The sequence below is a fragment of the Atractosteus spatula genome, chromosome 10 (genome assembly GCF_055471065.1).
Source record: "Atractosteus spatula isolate fAtrSpa1 chromosome 10, fAtrSpa1.hap1, whole genome shotgun sequence".
Lineage (NCBI taxonomy): Eukaryota > Metazoa > Chordata > Actinopteri > Semionotiformes > Lepisosteidae > Atractosteus > Atractosteus spatula.
Window position 1 is genome coordinate 21,574,689 of NC_142715.1, and position 9,494 is coordinate 21,584,182.

The window sequence follows — 9,494 nt, forward strand, 5'->3', positions numbered from 1 at the left end:
ATTTAACATGATATATGACCTAATTTACCAGAGCAAATGCTCACCCAGCAAGGTCTGGAGAAGTTGGAGAGTCTGGTGGATGTGATATGAGTTGTGGAAGAAACAGTCTTTCTTTGAATTCTAAATCAATTGGAATTTGAATGCGACACATAAACTCTTTGTCTGATTTAAAGAGATTATATTTTAAAACTCATAGAATTTTAGAAAACATGTTTCTCACTTTGAAAGTTTAGACGTGGCGGTGTATTACTAGTAGCAGCGCTGAGCTCACTACGGTGCAATTCAGGTTATATGATGTACAAGGGGTTTAATAAATAACGCGTCTGATTTCGGATCATAAGATTGTAAGTTTGACTTCTACCTGGCTCGTGTAAATGTTTTCAAGCTCCTCAGTAATAGCTGTCTATTATGTAATGAAGTGCACCTGAAACCTGAAATAAAAAGGGATCTGAAACTTCCAGGATTTCATTCTCTGATGTAGCTGTCTCTCAAGTCGGACGTGATGTTTCGCAGATGTCAGCTGTGCCTTTTATCTTGTGTTCAACGGTATTTCCTCTTTCATTTAGATTATCTATGTGATGTACAGACAGAATTCAACCGCATAGTGAGAATTCCGGGTTCAGCACCAGCAGAACCTGAAAAACTAAGAACTAACCCCGACGTGATTTGAACATGCAGCCTTCAGATTTGGAGTCAGACGCGCTACCGCTGCGCCACGAGGTCACACTAGTTCCCCCCCACCCCCTTTTAAACCCCCCAAAGGAGAAAAATCAACGTCGCAAATTTTTTTTTTATTTCATTCTCTCCTGTGAGGAGCACCGCTCTTCTGAAGAGAGTATCATCTTCCCAGACCACATTTCATTCTTCATGCGCAGCTCTTGTGCAGGTGTTGTTCTCGACAACAGATCCAGGAACACTGATTGTTATTCTATTTTTTTTTTAATTAAGTACTCCGTGGTGTAATTGAAGCACGTCTGACACTAAATCCCGAAGTTAGGTTTTCAAAGTACGTGCAAGTCAACTGATACTGATCAGGTTCTTCTGCTGCTGCTGAACCCACAGTCTTCACCTTAAAGTCCAATTCCCTAAGCCTGCTGACCTTATATGTCCATCCCTTCTCGTAAAAACTCGCATTTTCACAGGGTACCCTTCAGAAAACGCAGTATAGAATGTAAAAAACTCCAGTAGTAAAAATTTTACGGAGTGTATCACTTTCACTGAGACCGAGAAGTGTTAAGCTGTTTATGAGTCTTTGTGGCTCGGCTGTTAACCAAAAGGGTGGTGGTTTGAGCCCTCCTAGGGACATTATGAGCCTTTTAATGTACACACCCGTCTCACTTTATCTCCACGGCCGGTCTTGTACCGCAATCAAATACTTACTGCCCGTAGAGGTCAGCAGGCTCGCAAACATAGCTCACTGTGTATATAATGAAGAAGCGAAGGTTAGTTCCTTATTTGCATGTTGCAGAGCCTTAGGCAACTCGTACCAGCAGCTGGGGTTTGATCCCTGCACGGGCTATTAGTTGAAAGACCATTGTATACGACGTGCAACAGATTTATTAAGCTGGCTTTTATGTTTCACACTATATTGCGATCTTGAAACCAGAATTATTAAAAGGAAAGCTTTTTTACACTGACGTTAATCCGTTTAATATAACCCAGATTGTGAAAACAACTCCGCCCTGTCAAAAGAAAATGTTACACAAAAGTTGGAAAGCACACTCTCAATCCATCTGTAAGCAAGCAAATTATTTCAGGGAAGAAACTCAGTTTAGTGAACTACTGTTGTATTTTCACTCATTGAATTTGATCGTTGTAGTCTCTTTGCATTCTCAGCAATAATATTTCAAAATTACAGTTCGGATGTATTGGAAAACTTCACAAGCATTATTAGGTTAGGATTGTAAAATTGTATTTTAATATCTTGGTATATTTACCTTCAGTTTAATATAGATATAACCATAACTGTTGTTAAGCATATTGTACTTTTGTCGTACTTGTTAAAACATTTTAGCTGAGGACTACATGCAAGACATCTGTAAACGAAGATGTAATTACAATAAAATTGGCAATTAACAGAAAACCACAATTTGTATAATATTTTTCCTTGATATCGATGATCAGTTGAAGGATTTGAAGAAACTATCAAAGAAACAGCAGATGATTTTGGTTTTGAACCCATCTTTACACCTCAATAATCCATTTGTCCTCGAAAAAAGAAAAGACAGGCATATTTTGAGTCTCATAATTATCCTCTTCTCGATCCAAAAGAAACGTATACATTTGATTGCTTCTGTAGTATTTTGATCTCACGAAGTATTGCCAGGATCTATATTTAGCGTTCGGTAGCGATAACACTGCTGATATTGATTGAGTAAAAATCTATGATGTATTGACAGCTTTATCTGAAGCGAGAAGTCCTTGAACGCCGCTTATGAAGTGTTGGGATTCATACCAAGAAATACTTTTTGTTTTCCTGCCCAAAATGCTGCTATTGCATTACACATTATATGAACATTACCAGTTTTGGTAGCTTCTGGGTGCGATTTTCCAAAACTGAAACTAATTACAAAATTATTTAAGATGAACCATATCCGAAAATTGTAAATCATGACTAATATTAATATCAACTGAAATTACTACAGAAAAAAAGATTTAACCGAAATATTCATAAGGCTATACAAGCCTAAAAAGTAGAACAATTAAATTCATATAACTTTTTTTTTATTTTTTTAGAAATGGGCTCACACACCTGAAGACACTAACGTTTCTCTCCGTTAGAGTATGTGAATAACAGTTTAATCCAAAATGTTTGTAATTGTGATTTTGTTCAAGTGCAATAAATCGTCTATCAGCAGTAAGAAATTATTAAGAAAGTAAGATTTTTTTTTATTTCATAAACTGTAAGACGTGAAGAGAGTTTACAGTTAGTATCCTTCGTTTTGTCTTTTAACTTAAGCGTTCAGGATCCAAGCCTGTGTGCGGACGGTTGTGTTTCTTGAATCTCTTGTAATCATCAAAAGTCGTTGTTTAGTCTTTCAGTTTTTTCTCGAGTTGTACCATTGATGTTTTATACGATGCGGCTTTCAGCTCAGTGCGGAGTGCAGAAGGAGGACTCGCTCGCTGAACGATCTCTCAAGAAATCCCGGGGTAGATTCAACAGGTAGCTTCTTCAACAGCCACGACAAGTCTGAAGACTTCCTCTGAATTTCCTGAATATGACGTTAAATTTGTTCGAATAATCTGGTAGTTAACACAACTAAATGCTTTGGAGGTATATTTAAAACAGCAGAGCAAGACTTTAGGCACTTCGAGTATGCATGAAATTAATTGTGTAAACCTGGATCTATATGAACAAGAGTTCTCTTGTCTTGACAGCTCTTCCCTCTCTTGCATTTTTCCCGTCTTGTTGTGCTTGCTGACAACGACAGGAAGAGGAAAACGGAGAAACCGGTTTGTGGGCACATGATGTGCAGGGAAATGTTTCGTGAACACTTACACGTTATTAGCAGAAAGTCAAATAGGCTTCGATTTCTGCCTTAAAAACTGTTTGGGGTGCCTGTAATCGAGTAAAGATTTACGGCCAAGCTATGCATTCAAAGGTGAAAGACCGAAATATAAATCCAGAAGAAGATTTATTAAAACATATTGTTTTCCTTGCGGTTTCTCCTGTATTTAATTAAATTTGGCATTGTGAAATCAACCTGTAGCCCTACGGAATGCAGAGTGACAGCGGCAGGAACAGAGAGGATTATATAAAAAGATTATATCAGTCTCACAGTCTTATACATTTACAATTAGATGAATTATTGTAACAGTTATACCGTTAATTTAAATAATCAGACTACCTATGGAACTGAGAGCAGGCTGGAAATAAAACCAGGAAACATATTTTAACCTCCAGGATCAGGTTCCTGATCCTCCTGGGTTCTATACTCTGATGATTCGTTTAAAACATTTAAAAGCACTTATTACAGGGACTTGTGCTCGTTCTCTACTGCTCCACACGGGTACACTTTGTAACACATTAATCTGCGAAGTAAACTATTTTTTTTCCTGTTTAATGAATTTCATTCCTTGGTTTGTCGCTCTCCTTTTACAACTGTTATGATTCGCTTCTCTTCACAGCCCGGTGTGTTCTTTTTTGGGGGGGATGTCATATCTGTAAGAAAAGCCGCCCGGGCTCCGGACAGGAGTCTCCACCAGCGGAGATGCTCTCTGCTCTGTCAGAAAGAGCACTGTGACGTCACAGACACCAGCCTGAGCGCCTGGATCAGAGAGTGAGGGCACGCACGGAGGAGAGTTATTGATCACTTATCTATCGAAAACCAATTAATTCAACTGAAGAACCGTAGAATAAACTATTAACTTCACCGATTGGTGAGTACTGATTCTTTTTCCGTTTTTGACCCTGTTTTAAATATCTAGAAAACAGTCAATAAAGACTGTATCCATCAATTACCATAGTGCGTTTAGTGTAGAAAAAAAAATTTGGTAACTGTATCCTAGAGCTAAAAAATTATATTCCAAGTTGATAAATGTATGTAACAGTTTACATGTATTTTTTCCCGTGTTTATAAATCATAAGTATGGTAACCACGGCGACAGGCGCCACGTCACTGTGCGCATCTATGTGTCTTGCGTTCGTCACACAGAGTATCAACAAATACTAATACTAGTGTATTCATATTAATATTAATGAGAGTACAACTGGTAGTTTTAATGCTAGTGTTCATGTGAGTATTAATGATGATAGCGCTACTGATAGTTTTAGTTTTAATGTTCATATTCATGTTAATATCAATTATAATTATACTGTTAATGTTATTAACAGTAGTAGTAGTGTTAGTTTTAATAATAGCATTACTGTTATTATAAGTAGTTTGTGTCAGTGTTAGTGATAATGATAGTGTATGTCTTAGTGATAGTGTTACTGTTGTAATATGAGTGGTATTTGTGTTAATGTTAGTTATCGTGTATTTGTAGATACTGGACGGTATAGCTCTCGGTATAGCCCTCGGTATAGGTATAGGGATAGCCCTCCTGCACATCAAACAGTCCGAGTGACTGTTAGTGTCAGTTAGTGTTGTCTGACCATTGACAAAGTACAACTATTTTTTAGGGCGCAAGTTAAGTAAGCGAAAGTGTTCAAAAATCCTTTTGCCCAGTTCTGAGGGCCTGTCCCCATCCTATTCCATAATGTAATTATATATAATATAATACCTTACAACAGTGACCATTTCCTTACTAACTGCATGCGTTAAAGTTGTACATCAGCACATAGCAGGGGGCTCATTGCCACAATGTATTATCAATGTTAAATTACAACCGTAATATTGACAACATTAATAAACGCATATATTATTTAAATTGAAAACATATCTAACACAGCATCTTTTCCAGTTATATACCTAAATGCATTGCTGATATTCGTATTAGCTTCTAATATTATTTCTAATATAATGTTATTTCCAAATAAACCAACTTTGGAGAGTAGGTGGCAGTGATGTCAGAGAGAGTGTGTTCACCGTGTTGTTAAGGTATTGCTTACTGATTTTTAAAATTTATTTACATTACAAGTTTAAATATCCACAAAATTTAGCTAATAGATACCTATGTGTTAGCCACTTAATTTACAAGGTGTAAAACTGCAAAATTGTTTTTTTAAAATATAAGGATTACAGTAGTACATTAAATCCTAAATATTTGAGTAAATAAATGTGAGTGAAAACTCGCTTGAGAAATGTCTAAGCTCAGTGATAATTTGGTTTTCAGACAAGACAAATGAACTGATGATGGAATTCAACTTCGCTGGCACAAACCGGAAAGATCAACAACAAAAGACGTGCCTGGGAGACACAAATCTTTTTAGAGCAATTAAAGGTACTCTTATTCTATGTTGTACTTTCAAACTTTGGGTACTCTTTAATTAGGACAGACTTTATTGCTCAATTACTATGATGCAAGCTAAACTTAATACATTGATTAAGCTTTGAGCTTAGTAAACCTTAATGGTTCTTTTTTTAAATTATATTCAAGAAGAGATTAATCATCATTTATCTGAGTACTAATATTGTAACATTTTTCCTAGCTGAGGTGCTGAAACCCCACCCAACAGCAACAGAAAAAGAAATAAAGGAGCACACAATGCGTTATTTGAAGAATGCATATGCAAGGCAGTGGGCCTGGAAGTCTGGACACTGAAAACGATAAGTTGCTGGTCCTAACTGTTAGGACAATTGGACAGGGCTTTGCAAATCGTGAACAGTAAAAATCGTCTTAACTTCACATTGTAATAATATTTTCTTGGAGATATAGAAGTTGTAAATTTTGAAACTTATATTTGAATTTAAATGTGTTTTTGAGTTAAATATTAGCATGTTCATGTCATTAGTTTGTGTTTGTCTTTACTTTATATATATTGCCATGTTACTAGAATTTGTAACTGAAGTTTACTAGTTGTGTTTTTTTTTATTATGATTAGCCATATGTTGAACACAATATTGTATATAATGTATAATTTGAACTATATATTTCTCAGGTGTGAATAATTGTAAATTTTCAGAATAAATTTCTAAACCAAATCATTGGCTTGATTTACTAGTTTCTACACCTGTAAAACCTATCTTTGATGCACAATAGACCTTTAACCATATATGTATAATAGTCCTCTAAATTTATCCGTATAATAGAACTCCAACCATATATGTATAATAGTCCTCTTAAGTTATCCGTATAATAGAACTCCAACCATATATGTATATTGAACATATAATCATAGACGTATAATTGACGTATAACGATAGACATATATTAGAATTTCATTCTAGACCGATTACGGACCACATTTATACGTCTAAGGTATGCATTTAATAGACGTATATTATCTTATTATAGATGTGTATTATATTATCTTTTGCCCACTGGGTGGTTTTCTGTCTTGACAGTGAAACAGTGTTTTCTGTTATTTGCTAAATAGAGAGAGGATTCTGTGTTAATTGGCTCCTCCTGGGAGAAGTCAAGATGAGAAGTTCACGAGACTGGTGGTAAATATCCTGTCCAGGAATATCGTGGCTGTAGGTGGTCAGATCTATAGATGTAGTAAACACATTAGTGGAGACGGTGTGTCTGCTCTCTGTGTGAGAGCTGGACAGGAAGAATAATCTGTGGTCTGGGAAGAAGAGACCCTCTTCAGAAGAGCGGCACTCCACACAGGAGAGAATGAAAAAAATCTTTTTCATGGACGCTGATTTTTGTCTTTGGGGAAATTAAAAGCACTTGTAGCGAGTGATATTGTGGTGCAACAGTAGCGTGTCTGACTCCAGATCAGGAGGTTGTGTAAATCATGTCATGGTCATCTAATATGTTTTTAGGTTCTGCTGTTGTCGAACCCGAAAATCTTCTCATGCAGTTGAGTTTTATCTGTACACCACGTAGATAATCTAAACGAAATAACACAGCAGTACAGGACACGCAGGGAGGAGATCACGCAGCGAATAATCTTGAACACGATATTATATAGGTTTCACGAGCAAAAGACTCGCTTTGCTACAAATATAAACAACACCATAACTTCTTGACTTCCAATCTCTTTCCTGGTTCAGGCCATGTAAAATGACATAATCAGTGGAGTCATGCCGAGGTTGTGAGTTTAAGCTTCACCTGGAGCAGCTCGGTTTTCTGTCTTGACAGGTGAAGTTGTTTCTGCTACCTACCCTCCCTTTGAACAATGTGCGGAGGTGTTTGAGGTACAAACAGTGAAAGTTCAGGCCCTTGGGACAATCCCTATTCAACTGTGCATGTTTTTTTTGTTCTCAGTGTTTGCAGAGATGGAAGACATTCGCACCTGGCTTAGCCAGTATTCCATAGTCCTTCATGGAACTCAGCTCAGAGATGCTGATGGAATAAGAACAGGAGCAAGGAAGATTCGCTTGCTACCAGACAGTGTAAATAGAGGCTTAAGACATCTGCCCTCTACAATCCGAATAGGTGCCTGCAATGGATATGTTTTTGTGTGGGGCAATTGAAGGTATGTCGGTGCTGTGGGACACCTGGCATCATCTTGCACAATTAAATTTTGCAAGACCTGCAGCAATCAGGGACATTTTCCCTCTGGTTCTTTATTGTCTCTCATGTTATTACCATTATGAACCTTTCTTGTACCACAGGTGCCTCACTCCCAACTCTTGCTTTGTGACAGCAGTCGGATGTGAACAGGAATCTGTTCTGGGGCCAGTTGGGGGACTGGTTACAGGCCCTTTCACCTCACCCTGACCACTGCTTGATTTAGGCTCTGGTGAAGAGTGGAAAGGACACCCTGTGGGGCGTGAGGAACATGGGGGTGTTTATAGACATCGAGGTTCCAGTGAAGGGAGCAGGTAGCCTGGCCCTGTTCATTATTAGAGACAGCTATAACCTAATGAGATGGTTTCATGTATATTGTTTTGGGTATATTTATTAAAGTTTCCTATTTTGTGAATATTTGTATTTGTTTGTGAAATTAAAATAAAGTTCTTAAAAAAATAAAATAAATGGAAGGTTTTCTGAAGTCAGAAAGCCAATTTATTTGGTGGAAAAACAGATTGGTGAAGCTCCTCCTCTTCCTTACCTTACAAGGAGAATTACAAGGTCATCTCCAGAGCTACAATCTAACAGTTGCAGTCACAATCCAGTGTATTTGTTTACATTTTTTGTTTCTGGAGTAGTTGTTATATTAATTATGCTAATATGTAACCTAACTCCAGCATGAATAACTAGAAGAGGAGATCAGCTCCATTCCAGACCATGGGAGACTTGTGATTGGCTGGGCCAGATCTCTCATTTGCATATTGGATTTGGAAATATAACACTAAACCCTCTTCTTGCATGGATTTAATTTACACCCAAGAGTCACCTTCTGTGTATTGCCACTTCAGTTTTTTATGAGTAGTTGGGATTACCAGTTGACAGATTTTATTTGTTGAATTTTAAATCATCTTGTATTATCACCCTGACTGGCCTGTACTCAAAGTTTGGTAAGGTACATGTGTTTTCATTTCCTTTACCATGTGGAATTTTTGCTCTTTTAGTATTTGTCTAGAAGGCTTTCTGAAGTCAGGAAGCCCATTTTTGGTGAAAAAAGATATTGCACTTGAATATCATGATAAAGCTGTGTGCTTCCATACAGTTATGATTCCTGGTATTTGACTGTGATTCCATTTTCCGCCTTTTCGTTTTCAATTGATCAGCACAGTATAGAAAATAGACCCATAAAGCAACGTCAGCAATGAAAAATGTGAGAAAAGTGATCACTTGTTTTAGCTTGCTTTCAAAAAGAAACCCTTTGATGTGTTAAGAGAATGTGATAACCACTACACTGCGCAAGGTGGGAATGAGTGACTTGCAGAGAGTGTTGAACTTTGAGAAAAGAACTTTTCTAAGGAATATATTTCCACTTTCTGAAGAGGAGATTTTCTCCATTTCTGTAGTCTGACTTCCTCTATGCTAGAGAGCTG

General features: G+C 37.2%; 2 non-coding genes across 2 annotated transcripts; one reads left to right on the top strand and one right to left on the bottom strand.

Annotated features, from left to right (window-relative positions):
• Positions 1 to 651: 651 nt before the first annotated feature.
• On the bottom strand, positions 652 to 723 carry trnaw-cca (transfer RNA tryptophan (anticodon CCA)). The gene has a single exon. It is a non-coding gene; the product is annotated as a tRNA-Trp (tRNA).
• An 8,325-nt stretch (positions 724 to 9,048) lies between these two features.
• Positions 9,049 to 9,106, top strand: LOC148825801 (U7 small nuclear RNA). The gene has a single exon (XR_016093275.1). It is a non-coding gene; the product is annotated as a U7 small nuclear RNA (small nuclear RNA).
• Positions 9,107 to 9,494: the final 388 nt, after the last annotated feature.